This window comes from Lasioglossum baleicum, chromosome 6 (assembly GCF_051020765.1).
Source record: "Lasioglossum baleicum chromosome 6, iyLasBale1, whole genome shotgun sequence".
Taxonomy (NCBI): Eukaryota; Metazoa; Arthropoda; class Insecta; order Hymenoptera; family Halictidae; genus Lasioglossum; species Lasioglossum baleicum.
In genome coordinates this window covers 9,479,531-9,493,531 of record NC_134934.1, presented here as the reverse complement: position 1 = coordinate 9,493,531, position 14,001 = coordinate 9,479,531, and the positions used below count along the sequence as shown (strand labels likewise).

The following is a 14,001-nucleotide window of genomic DNA, read 5'->3' as shown; positions in this document are numbered from 1 at the left end:
AAGGTTTCTAACTATTATTTTTTCTTTTATTAAAATTTATTAAGTAAAACACAGCAATTTTGTTACTTGTGTATATATTTTTTTATTTTACTACATATATGTTATCTCATTTCTAAAATTTATTTTGTTAGATACAATTGAAATGGAATTTTCAGTTTTATTGCAAAGAAGAAAACAATGTTGAGGTTACTTCGACGACTCGGTGTTTTAATGAATTAAAATTATATTGTCTGACAATAAATTACGTTTGCCCAAATATTATTTCCGCAGAATTTTTATGTTATTCTTTTTAGAATCATTTTGCAGATAATTTGATACGTTTAAACTGATCCTGCAAACAGTGTCAGTGCCCTACAAAATTCAACTGGAGCATCACATAATTAACCCCAGCCCGATAATAAATTGCGACAATTTATTCGACATAGAATAGCAACTCGATGAAAACTTTTAATTCGAGAACTGAACCTTTTCGAGGGCGATTCGCAACTCGGTTGCCAAATTCGAGAACTTTGACACAATTGGAGACACAAGATAAAGTGGTAAGCCATGGAATACGAGGTCAACTGAAAACGTTACTCGGATAGCCGAAGTTCTACCAAATTCCCTTTGAATTGTGACGCCACTCTGATTTCCGATGAATAAATTGTCAGTACAGTAATGTTTCGCTATATGTGAAAGACGTCTGTACGATATTTGTGAAAAATCCCGCCCGCGAATGCGTTGCGAATGAGAAAAATCTCGCGTTTCTCCTCTCCGGTCCGTAAATTGTTAATGATTTAAGGATAATCAGAACCTCTGCTGCTGGCTGTTTCATGAATAGCATATTAGGTGCCGAAGCCATGCATATCCTGTTAAAAATATGCCAGCATAATTCTTCCAGCTGCGGTAAAGACCGAAAGAAAGCGGAATGCCGAGAGGAATAATTCTGCTTGCGAAAGTTCTACAACATTAATGCTGCCTTTTCCGCCACGCTTAAGAGAAAACGAATATAACGAGGAACATTTTAAGCAACTTACACAGAATTACACACTCGACGAAGTTTGAAACCTGTTAAACAATATAAAGGAGGTATTTTTAGCGATCGCACTATTTGAAAGAATGGTAATTATTTTTTCTCAAGCTATATTCATTTAGTGTAGAAAATTGATCGAACCTGTGCGCCGAGAAAAAATAATTACCATTCCTGTTAAACAATGTTTGGAAAAATCATACCACGGATTTCTTACTACCATCAGCGGTGTAAGTAAAAGTTTCTACACGTAGGATGTACATAAATTACACATGACAAAATTGACTGAAAATTAGCATAGTTTTATCTAATGAATAGACTGCGCGTTTTATACATTTGTGACAAAAATGAGTAGGTGTGATTCAAAACAGAAAAAAGATTAAAAGAGTTTAACAATACCGATATACTATTTTTAACATATAAAAGTAATGACGAAAATAAATTTTTATTTAGCTCCTACAGAGAGAGCTTGCAATTGATGAAAGTACAAGAATTTTATTTTTCATAAAGATCCGCAGTCTGCTAATGCACAATTTTTGAAATAAAATTCTTTTTTACCCAAATCACGCCTTAGAATCACATGTACATTATATTTAATCATTTTTTCTTACTTTCAATAGAAGAGCGAAGATAATTTAGGTGCTCGAGTTAAAATAAACACCCTGCAAAATTGAATTATTGCAATTGGAATGTAATTTTCACGAAAAAATTGGAATGTTTATCCAGAAATGTTGCAAAACGATTATTCTTTTTTATCAGTTTACACGAAAAGATTCGCCATTCGAAGACACACAAATCGGATTTTGAGATTTTTGTCTAGGCCTAATACTTTCGGAGATATTCGATAAAATGGATTTTCCACCCCAACTTCGAGAGCTGTTTTCACCCCCTCGACATGAATGTCGGCAACTATAAAAAAAATACGTGTAAAATATTTTTTTGAGTTCTATATCATATCAAAATTTTATTAAAATCGCCGTGTTACGATTGGGTAACCCCCTTGCGAGAGCGCTACACGCATGCGCGAGACTCCACCCCCACCACGGCCGGCGACATTGGTCAGAGCGTAGAGACGGACGATCTGATCTGGTTTCGCCCGTCGCCTCAGTGTTTCGCCGCGTCTTGCCTTGCGTACGTCCTTGCACGTCCGCTCGGTTTAGAACTACCCTTCATTCACGTTACTGCCAGTGAGTTGTACCCCTGCTTGCATTGCGAACATTGTGCACACACCGCGGACACCTAACTTGCGGCATGGATCACCGCCGGGACTATCGACTGGAAACGGCAAGTTTTTCAACGAATTTCAATCACGGCGTGCTAAACGCGTTTCCAGTTGAATTGCCGTGCTCTCTGTCGTGACGGTTTCAAACCGAATCGAAACTCGTAACTTTTCCCGGCTGATTATAAAAACAGAAAACAACGCGGAGAGAAATGTGCGAACGAAACAATACAGTCGGGTCCGGAACTACGTTCAGAGTGAATATATGAATATTTTTGTTCGGTTTTTGTGGCTGACACATAACCTCATCTTTCCGAAAACTTCGAACTAACTTTTTGTACGCTTGTGTCGCGCACTAGATGTTTTCTGGAGTTCGTACTTACTATATTCGTGCTCACTGCCGTGTGTTTACATTGAGCTAGTGTTTACATGAAACTGACCTTTACAAATAGAGAATAAATCCTCGCAGACCTTCTTTTGTTTGTTCATTTCATTTTTAAGATTCAAACGGTTATGGGACGCATTGTTGTTATTATGTTATTATTAATCTGCGGATCTTTATTATTCATGCATTTATTTAAGCAAAATAGATATTGTCTGCTTCGATTGCAAGAAATAGAAACTAGATTGAATGTTGTCTCTTCCCTTGATGATTTTAATAGAGGAAATATCGTATATTGACGTCTTCAATTTTTAACATTTTTCAGCAATTTTGTATTTCGTCTACTCAATTTTCTTATAAATGCGTAAAGATCCACTGTCTATTTAGTTATTATATAATATTGGAAAAAGTGTAACAGTAGGTTTATTTATGAAATATTTAGAAGTCGGTTCGGACTGTTTTCAGATAAATCTTTTTTCAAGAAGAAAATGTTTGGACGCCCTTTACGAGAGTTTTTAAACTAGAAAAGAATTCCCTAGGGATCGGAACACTCTCTTAAGTTCTTGCACCAGCGTACTCCACGATAAACAGATAATGACTGACAAAGTTTCGTTATTTTACGTTATAAATTCATCGGGTTTTAGAGAACTTAGCTCGAAAATTATAGTCGACCGGAAGTTGATTAATTACTCTCAGAGGGCTCTATTTAAAATAGGTAAAAATATTTCAACTAGGAAATACAAATATTTGTAAATACATATTCACATATGTGTTCGTTTGAAATAGTAATTTATTTCTGTATTAAATGAAATGCTTGATTGATTTTGCAAATATATTATATAATAAGTATTTAAAAAATATATTTTACAATATGAACATGAAATACTTAATTGAAATAAATATTTTTTTTATACTGCGTGAAATGAAACACTTTAGTGTTATTTCAACAATAATAGTCTAGCGACTTATGTAAAGGATCTTCTAAAATTTGTTATTTTTGTAATAATATAAAAATGATAAATATTAATCGTAAGAAATAGAATTTCAAATGATTATTATTAGACATTTAGACACATGAAATACTGTTTGAAATAATTATCTCCACTAAATCTTGAGAAAATACTATTTCAATTAATAATTTTCTAACAACATAAATAACTATTTCCAATACATGCATTTATTTCTGTGACGTCAAATCAATTTCGAAATATTATTTCATACAACCAAAAGTATTTCGTTAACTATTTCCAATACTTCAATTCAAATATTTTTAAAATTACGTAACTGGGAAAATCATAATAAAGTTCAACCATTCATTATACGTAGAACTATTGCCAAATTGCCGAGTTGTAAATCTGAATATTCGCACACACCTATAGCATCGATACGCGAACATGCGCAGTTGATTTATGATAAATGTAATTTTGATCAAGTGCATGTGTCTTCCTTAATTAATAATTAATCAGGTGCCTAGGGGTGCCGTGTTTCAATTGATCACACATTTTGACAATGAGAAATGTTTCGATATTCGCGAAATGTGATGGTAGGACAAATCATTGCTGATGATGTACGTAAATTATTTTACAATGAAAAATAAGGAATCGTGTTTAAAACGTTTAAACTCTTTTAGGGAGCTTGATTTATCTGAAGGATATTTTAATTAGTAGACTGCGGATTTTATGTATTTATGACAAAAATGGGTAAGCACAATTTAAAGCAGTGGACATATTAAAAAGATTTAAAGACACCAGTGTATTGGTTTCAGCTTAATCAGATAATTATAATTAAAAGAAGAAAGATATTTTTATTTCGCTCCTGTGTCTTTCAATCAATGCAAACATTTTTTATTTTGCATAAAGATCCGCAGTCTATTAATTAGTGTCAAATTATACAGTACGTACTAAAACGGGGCGCAAGTTTCTAAGGAGGAGGGAGATGTAGTAAACTGCAAGTACGCTTAACAGTGTCTTAAATTTTTCATTCCGAAAATTTGACACAGAAATTTTATCTCAGGACCTAGCGGTAGTTAATTATCGCCCCCAAATATCCTTCCTTGAGCGCTGACGGAATTCCTAATTTTCCCGAAAGTTTCGAAATTAATCAGATCATTGAATAAGTGGCAAAATCTTGCGAAGTGATCTTGTACCTTCTACATAAGAGAACAAACAATTTTTTAAAAATGTAAACACCAATCTTTTTCAATCAACTTTAATTCTTGTATTTCCAACATTCATTTTTTGAGAAAGAGAAGAATATTTTCAAGAGAAAAATATTTAGGTATTTAAAAATAAAATTTTCGTTAGTTATTGAATACAATCCACTTGAATTGTGTTTGATAAAACTATTCTGAAATGTAACTATCCATAATAATTTCGTTCTTCGAGGGTCGTTAATATTTTAACCAATTCAACTTGAATAAATAGTAGAATTTTCTCAACGTTCGTGTCAGCAAAAATCAATACGCTATAATATCAAAACGTTCACGAATAATTATATCGGTACATATTGCACACGAGACACGGAGTATCGATTTGAAATAACAAAACAGGCTGCAGCAATTCCACTTAAATTTGCAGTGAACTTTATCCATGCATCACAATAAATTTTATAAATACAAAACGTAAATATTTTGCATATAAACTCTTTTCTGTTATTTCCGTAAGTACTTGGAATTCAAGCAGGATAATGACTACCGCGTTTTATACATAGAGCAGCAGACCGTAATGAATAAGCACACCGCGATTATTTATGCAAAATCAAATAGGAGTGAAATAGAAATTGATTTTATTTCTTGAAATGTTCAATATAGGTTGAAAATAATAAAACTGTATTTTTAAATACTGCTTTTAATGATTTTTCTATTTACTTATAGTAAATACAAAGTATTCACTGTTTCAAATTGGGCATACTCATTTTTGTCATAAATGCACAAAATCCGCCGTCTACATATTAATGACACGTATATTTTAACCACAACAAAAGCAGAAAGACAACAGATAAAAGTTTCACGTAAATAGCTTCTTTTTTTATTCGCGAGTAAGACTTGACAAATAGAGATAGTTTATGCTAGCCGCTTCACTGAAACAGATCGCTGCAAGTTGCTCAGAACAGAGTTTATCAGTCAGCCTGCGTTAAGTCGACATTTTTGTTACTTTTCTACGTACGATATTGTTGGTCTATTTATTTGTAACGACCACGAATGTTTATTTCACGAAAGAAAAATCAAATTAATTTGGCACGTGTCGCTATTTATATTCAGAGAATTTCTAAGTTTATTTAATTATTCGTATTCAGAGAATTTGTAATTTTATTCAATTATTTATATTTAGAGAATTTGTAATTTTATTTAATTATTCGTATTCAGAGAATTTGTAATTTTATTTAATTACTTGTATTCAGAGAATTTCTAAGTTTATTTAGTTATTCGTATTCAGAGAATTTGTAATTTTATTCAATTATTTATATTTAGAGAATTTGTAATTTTATTTAATTATTCGTATTCAGAGAATTTGTAATTTTATTTAATTACTTGTATTCAGAGAATTTGTAATTTTATTTAATTATTCGTATTCAGAGAATTTGTAATTTTATTTAATTAATTGTATTCAGGGAATTTGTAATTTTATTTAATTGTATATTTATATTCAGAGAATTCCTAATTTTATTTAATTAATTATATTCAGAGAATTTGTAATTCTATTTAATTTTCTAATTTTATTTAATTAAAGTGGATGCAAATATTTGAACATGAAATACTCTCTCTCGTTTCATTATTGCATCAAGTAAAATATTTTATCTTCAAAGTTATGCGCGTACTTTAAAATCAATATGTATGATTGTGTACTATATTTAAAATACTGTTTTATCCAGCTCTGTCTGGGCGAGGCAAGATAATGATATTTGAACTGAACAAACGTTGTAGAAAACGTAGATTATCCGATAACAGAGTTAGAAATAAATGTGGAATTATAACGTGTAGGAAGTTTCACAGTGAGTTGCGCAAGTCTCCGCTGCAAGATCTTTCAAAATGTTTACTTCGGACAACTTTCGGTTCTTTTCCCTTTCATAGAATTGGCGATCCACTCACCCGAGATTGGTTTCTCTTTCCGAATCTTTAAATGGGGTAGCGGGAGCAATCGAGGGGGCACGATCTAACTTAACCCGCGCGCGCGCCCCTGTTTCGAGATTTCGTGCTCAACTTCGCGGAGTAAAAAGTGAACTGTCGCGAGCGCAATCTTTTGACAGAAGTTCGATAGAACATGGAAGAAATGTCCCAACAGTTCTCACAGTTTTCCCGTCAAAGTCGAATACAGTTTTCCGTAACGCAATGAACTTGCATTTCACGTGGCATTTAGGTTCGCGGAATTTAGCTTTCAAGTCTCGAAAGCGTATTATGTACATCTAAAAGAGATCTTCGGTCTTTCATCCCGTTTCTTCACTTGAATCTCGTTCATCGAAGTAGCCATTTTAACTCTTTACGATTTCTTTCCGAAAATTCAAGGACGAATAAACAGAAACTGCATTTACAAATAACAATCACGGTTGTGCTACCATTCAACCTTAATTTTATATTTTTGCAGTTGCAATTAATAGCATTTTAACAAATAAGGGTCAATTACGTTAACTCATTGTCAGATAGTTTAAAAAGATACAGGAAGGAGGAAAATTAGCAATGGTATTATAATAGAATTTATTGGAAAATTTATGTATTATAATAGAATATATAAGTTTGTAAACAAGTTTATATATAAAAATAGTTTATAAACTGCACCAGGAATAGTTTCCGAATCCAGAAATACAAAGGTATGTCGAAAATAGGACCGAGTAGAAACAAACTCTGTGAACGGTATCATCAAATATGTGAATAACATGACAGAAGAGTGAAGAATGTAGTATAATAAAGTCAGAAGAAGTGTAAAGAAAGTCTGCATTTCTTGGCTGCGAGGCTGAAATAAAGTAGATCCTACAACTACTACTACACTTTATCTTTGAAAGACTTCTGAAGTCGTTCCGCAAAGGCGTAATTCCTTCGCGGCCATCTTGGGAAATTGTGAAGAAATTTTCAAGTAGGTAGCTGAAGTCGTTACAAGAATTTCAAAAGTTGCACTGATACACAGTTCGCAAAATATTTATTCCATCACTCGAATATCACGAACATCATCATTTAATCTTCAATTAATTTTCTATTAATACTAAAGGTGGTACATATGTATGTATACAATCGATCCTTAAAGTAATTTTCGACAATCTAGCATTCAGTGTTCAAATACTTCTTGGATCCACTGTATACGTTGCTTTATAAAAATTACAAAATTGGATTTACTTAAATTTGTCACAATTTTTATAATAATACGTGTTGGAGTGAAGGAATGGAATTTAATAATTCCCAAAGGTAGCAATAATCGTAATCTCAATAATAGTGAAGCCAAGAATGTGAAATCGGTCTCTCTCATTTAGTTTTAATATTTAAAAAAAAAAAACCAATTACCTATCTTGAATATAACTATTTATCATATCGTTATAAATAGTCTGCGGATTTCTATGTAAAATAAAAGTGTCGTGCATTAATTACATACAAGGAACAACAGGCAAATAAACATTATTTTTATTCTTGAATAATTTCAATATAATTCAATCATTTGTGTGCGCTGAAAGCATTTAACATTTATTAATTTCAATAAAGTCACAAAACAGCCCATTGATATCCTCAAACTATTTCAATCTTTCTACTATTATAAATTACATCCACTTATTTTCATAATAAATGTACAAAATCCAAAATATCAATATCCAACATGTTGTACAAGTTTGAAAGTAATGCAATAAATATTTCTCCAATGAGCAAATAAAAATTCCACTTTCCATGATACGCTGCATGAAAGTTACGCTTCTATTACGAATTCGAGCGATGTTATTATCCATAACATTGCAAAGAGACATTCGGCGAAATGGTAATGGCGCGAGGTGAGTGGGGGAATTCTTTTAAGATCTCTCGTCCATTTTAAACGTGTTCCATTTTTATCACTTACGGCACGTTACCTCGGGAAGCTTTCCATTTTTCTGAATCGTCTTCTATTATCCTCCTTATTGCGTGTTGCGCTCATTCCATTCTGATTTCTGATTCCGTGATTCTCAACGAAGCGTTCGCCGAAGAACAATTTCGTTTGTCGTCGCGAGTTTAGATCGTAATCTCAGCTACATATATAGAGAGACGTTAAACGAGGTATAAATCCCCGTGTAGGTAGACATATTGCGGTTTACGCTTTAACGAACGGAGAATACGCTTAACACTTTATGCCGCGGCGGCAATTTGAGCCAGCATTATCACTGAAATATTGTTGCGATCCAGCTCCCATTTTTCAAACGTTCCATTTTATTCGGTTCGTGCAGAATATAATTGTGCTTTTCATCAATTTAAACTTCAGCGATTTTTCTGAACGGTTTATCCCATTGCATTTGTACGGGGCAGAGTTGGGCATTGATCGATTAAAATTTTAATCAAGAATTGTGTACGATTAAAAAAGGGAATCATTGAAAAATCGACGATTGATTCAATCGATTGATGAAGCCGACCGTCAATCGTTGATTAAAAAAGGGAATCATCGAAAAATCGACGATTGATTCAATCGATTGATGAAGTGGACCGTCAATCGTTAATTAAAAAAGGAAATCATCGAAAAATCGGAGGCTGATTCAACGATTGACGATTACAATTTAAAAGAATGTAATCGTTAATCGCAATTAACGACTAAACTAGGAGACTAATTGTTAATCGCGATTAACGATTGAAGCAGAAATTAATTCGTCAATCGTTGATTAAATTTCTGCACAACTCCGGTACGGGGTGTCCCAAAAATGTTGCACCATCTTGGAAGGTGTGATTCCTCAGGTGAATCAAGGTGAATCAAAAATTACTAAAGACTAAAAAGGTGATGATCAGTGGAATAAAAGAATTTTGTCCAAATTCTTGGTATAAATTGGAATATTTTCATATTACCTTTCCATGCAATCATGCAAGAATCGTTTCCCATTTCGTTCGACTTTGGACATTATTATCACACTAAACTGTCAACGTTAAGCTAACAATCTCCTCGAGAACACTATGTAGATTAAACACATGAGATGCGCTGTGCTGTAGATGAGCCTTCGGGTACGTTTTCATCCTTCTGTCCCCATTCAGCTGAAACAGTATCGTCCGAGACTGCAGAATGAGATTTAATTAAACTGTGCACTTTGTCACGATATCTAACCACTATTGAAACTATTTCACAAAAGACTGTCCAACCTTGGTGCAGCTGTAGCTGTTAAAAAATGTGTAAGAAAATCTGATGCAAACAATGAAAGTATACTATCTTTTTATAATTACTTAATTCTACCAAACGCTACATTTGCTATTTTAATGGGACGGGAATTGTAATACAACCAGACAAAGGCTATTGTATTGGGTTGGCAAATAAGTTCGTTCGGTTTTTGTGATTTATTCCACTCTAGAAATCCGAACGAACTTATTTGCCAACCCAATATATAAAAAAAAAATAAGAAACAATTATGGTGCAATATACATATAATATTTTTTCCTTCGAAGCTACTTTTCGGGAAAATCGTGTTTGAAAATGCAGCAAACTCGCGTGCTGTTAAATAGGAACAATGTTGAAAAAATTACGCTCTCTCTCTCTCTCTCTCTCTCTCTCTCTCTCTGCCAGTACCGAACACATGCACGTCACACAAATACGTATAGTACAAATGCGAAATACTAAATGTGCTTGTAACAATGAGTTACCGATTTAAATTCGCGCCGGCATGTCAAGATATTCGTGTTTGTTCGCGTTACTCCAACAGATAACCGCTATCTCGATTAAATAATTCACGGTTACTTTACGACCCCTACCGCAGGCGATAACAATTTCTACTACGTCACGATGTGCTAATTAGTTAAAGCCGTTTAACTTAGGATCGCTTCGATCTTCGCTCCTCTTTTCTCACATTTACTCGGACATTTGTAGCCTGATGGTTTGACCATTATACATATTTGCTATATCGGTGAAAATTATTATTAATAATTTTGGCCACGTCTTCTTCTACGTCATCTATTCTTAAAGTCATATAACACACGATGGTGTACTGCAAACAATAATTTAAGTCAATTATTACGGAAATATTGTTTTCTCCTATTGTTGATTTATAAATAACGCAGAGTAGAAAAGAATTAAGTATCATATTGTTTCGTTTATTTAAATAAAACCTTAAGTGTCCGACGCTAGGGGAACTCCACCAGAGTTGGGCAGGAATTAATTACATGAGTAATTAATTACATCTTCAATTACAATTACATGTAATTGTAATTGTATTTCTGCAATTCCAATTCCAATTACATGTAATTGTAACTGTAACTGTTAGTAGCAGTTACAAGTAATTGCAGCTACCAGCTACAATTACTTGTAAGTCTTGTAACTGCTACTAACAATTACAGTTACAGTTACATGTAATTGGAATTGGAATTGCAATTACTTTCGCTCAACCAGTAATTGTAATTGCGGACCACAATTACAATTACAGTGATTCGTCAAGTAATTGCAATTACCAATTACAATTACATGTAATTGTAATTGTATTTCTGCAATTCCAAATTACAGTAATTGGCAAGTAATTGTAATTGTAATTGAAATTACATTTTGCCCAACTCTGAACTCCACCTATGTATAAATTCTCCCCAGTCTCCCCTACATAGTGATCAGGGATCCCGACTGCATGCGCTCGCATTCTGAATTCACGGCAGAAAATATGGCAACTGAATGGAAGAAAGATGGGTGGCTAATCGCGCGATGGATGCCACGCCATTTCGTCGTCCTTATGAAGCTACATGCACTGGCAATATGATTGCCAGACGTGATCGTAATGAGCCATTCGGGTGCAATCGATTGGCTCCGACTGACCCAAATACCGTGAATTTCTAATTTGTCGACGAATGCATCGGTGCATTCGCGTTATTTTTCGAATGATAGCTTTTCGCGTGGTTATCGATTCTCCACGCGCAGGTTCATTTTCCGCGAGACCGATTTTGACGCGTTCAATTTAATAGAGGGGTCCATTATCGCCGCCATTCAAACTACCCTTTAATCATTTTCCAATCGGTTTGATTAGATCTCGAGTAAATATTAATCCGTCAATAAGTTCGTTTCATTATGATCCGCTTCAAGTGTGGGATTTCATTGCGGCTATCAGCTCCGCTGGAATCTCAACTGTTTCATTATTTTCGCAGTTTAATCTTTTTCTGCGAACTAGGGTAAATTCACCTATTACCGTGGGTGCTCGTTTTACACCGATCATTATTTCCAATCAGATTAAAATACATGAAAATGAATTTGATCGACAAGATTGTCGATCATTCTCGTATTTTTATAATCTCAGGATTTGAAAAAATATTCTTCATAAAAGGAAAAATGAGATCATTTTTCTTCTGCCTCGATCACTAAGGGACTGGTGTTCACATGATTGTACATTCGTTATACTGCTTTCAATTGCATAGGGGAAAGTAATTAATCAAATACCTTCAGTAAGGAGCATAACTGGTTTCACACACTTTAAATCAGAATAACTCTTATATGAATGGACCAAACGATTTCTCTGTAAGGCTAGAAGAATTAGTTTAGTAAATGACGTCTACTAAATAAGTTGAAAAATACATTTGGTGGGAATTGTGAAAAACAATATTAAAAATTGTTAAATTGCTAAATTGAAAATTTAGAAGATGTGTTTTGTCAACTGGTATCAATTATGTATACGCTCTGAAAATTTCATTGAAATTGGATAATTGGTTTACGAGTTATAAACGTTCAAAAATGGTAAAACTTGCCACTTTATGGTACACTAGAAATTACCACTTTTGATCGTTTATAATTCGCAAACTAATTAACCAATTTCAATGAAATTTTCACCTGATCAGCCCAGGTTTATGGTTGTACTTACCAATACTATTTAGACTGCTGATCTTTATGCAAAATAAAAATTGTCCCTTTCTTCCCTTAATGATTTTAATAGAGAAGACATTGAACATATCGACATCTTGAATTTTGAAAATTCTTCGATAATTTTCAATTTCTTCTCAATTTTGCTATAAACGCATAAATGAAATTGCGATGTACTATCTAAATATTGAGAATTTTCCAAAAATCGGAAATGTACAGTGTTCATAACCAGTACGTAGTGTTAAATCGTAAAATACTTCTCGAACATTTTCAGTAATTATTTTTAATAAAATTTTGTACCGAAAAATCGGCAAAAGTTCATTTCCACGGTTAATATGTCAAAGGGAGAATTCGTAAAGTTTCGTCCGCGGTGACGTGTGTGCTTACGCGTATTTCGTTTCACTTTTCCGGGCAAAGAGCTTTTGTTTCCCGCCGGCGGAAAATGATGAAAAAGTCGTAAAACGTTGTAAAAAGTTGCCGGCGCGACGACGCGACGCGACGGTCTGACGCGTGTTTTATAATTTTAAATTACTGTCGACTTTTTATTTAAACTTTTCCCGAGATCGGATAATCAGGCCCAGCGCGGTGACGCGAGAGTTTCGCGAGAAAGCACGAAAGTCAATCTCGAGGAGGAATTCCATTAAAACTCGTCAGATCACCGAGGGAAGAAAATTTCGAATGGCGATCGATAATGCTGCGGAAAGTCAGCGGACAAGGATCACTGACGGATCTTTGATGTCGTCGTTTACTCATTTTTGTAATAAATGCATCAAATCCGCTGTCTGATTATCAAACTGATTTTATTTGTTTTGTATTGTCATTTCGCAGTCAGAAACCCTTGGAAATGATTTCTTTGCAAATGTATCCAAAATGTAATAGAAATAAAATCAGTTTGATAATGTTAATAACTTCGCCATAGTCTTTTGTTTTGTTCCTTTTGCGCTTTTTATCTTGTGATGACTTGAATAAGGCCCAATGAAAAAGAAAACTGTTCGACCTTTTCATCTTAAAATTAAAGTATTTGGTACTTTGGTACACTACATTTTGGAGATTACTTGGAGACACGTGTGTATTGAGTCTCGGAATTATGTAAATTATCCTGCATCTGAATACAAAAAAGTGAAGATGGCCCACGTGTGTGCCATTTTGTCCAGGAGGGAGAAATTGAAGAACAAATAGGAGTCATTGTTGCTCTTCGATTTTTTGGAACCCAATTGTTTCGGGTAGTGACCGGAGGCTTTCCATCGGGTAATTCCGAAAGAGACACTGATACCGTCCAGAGAACCCTATCTTCCGCCAAGCCCGTTTTCCATGAGAAAGGCAGCGGAGAGAACTATCCTGGTCCTTCGATACGCAATTGGCACTTTGGCTGAAATTTGAGAGGTCTTGTTTTTCTTAGAGATCCGCAGTCCTTGCAAATGTAAAT

At 34.0% G+C, this 14,001-nt stretch overlaps 1 protein-coding gene across 3 annotated transcripts in view; it reads left to right on the top strand.

Annotated features, from left to right (window-relative positions):
- The window catches only part of Mmp2 (Matrix metalloproteinase 2), a 187,833-nt gene that overhangs the window by 93,627 nt on the left and 80,205 nt on the right, over positions 1-14,001 (top strand). Inside the window, exon 1 of one of the 3 annotated variants that reach the window (XM_076426244.1) lies at positions 2,217-2,293. The exons of the other annotated variants lie outside the window; for them this stretch is intronic. The gene's annotated coding sequence lies outside the window, so the exon portion shown is untranslated. Of the gene's footprint in view, positions 1-2,216; positions 2,294-14,001 lie in introns of those variants that run through there. 3 annotated transcript variants of the gene reach the window in all.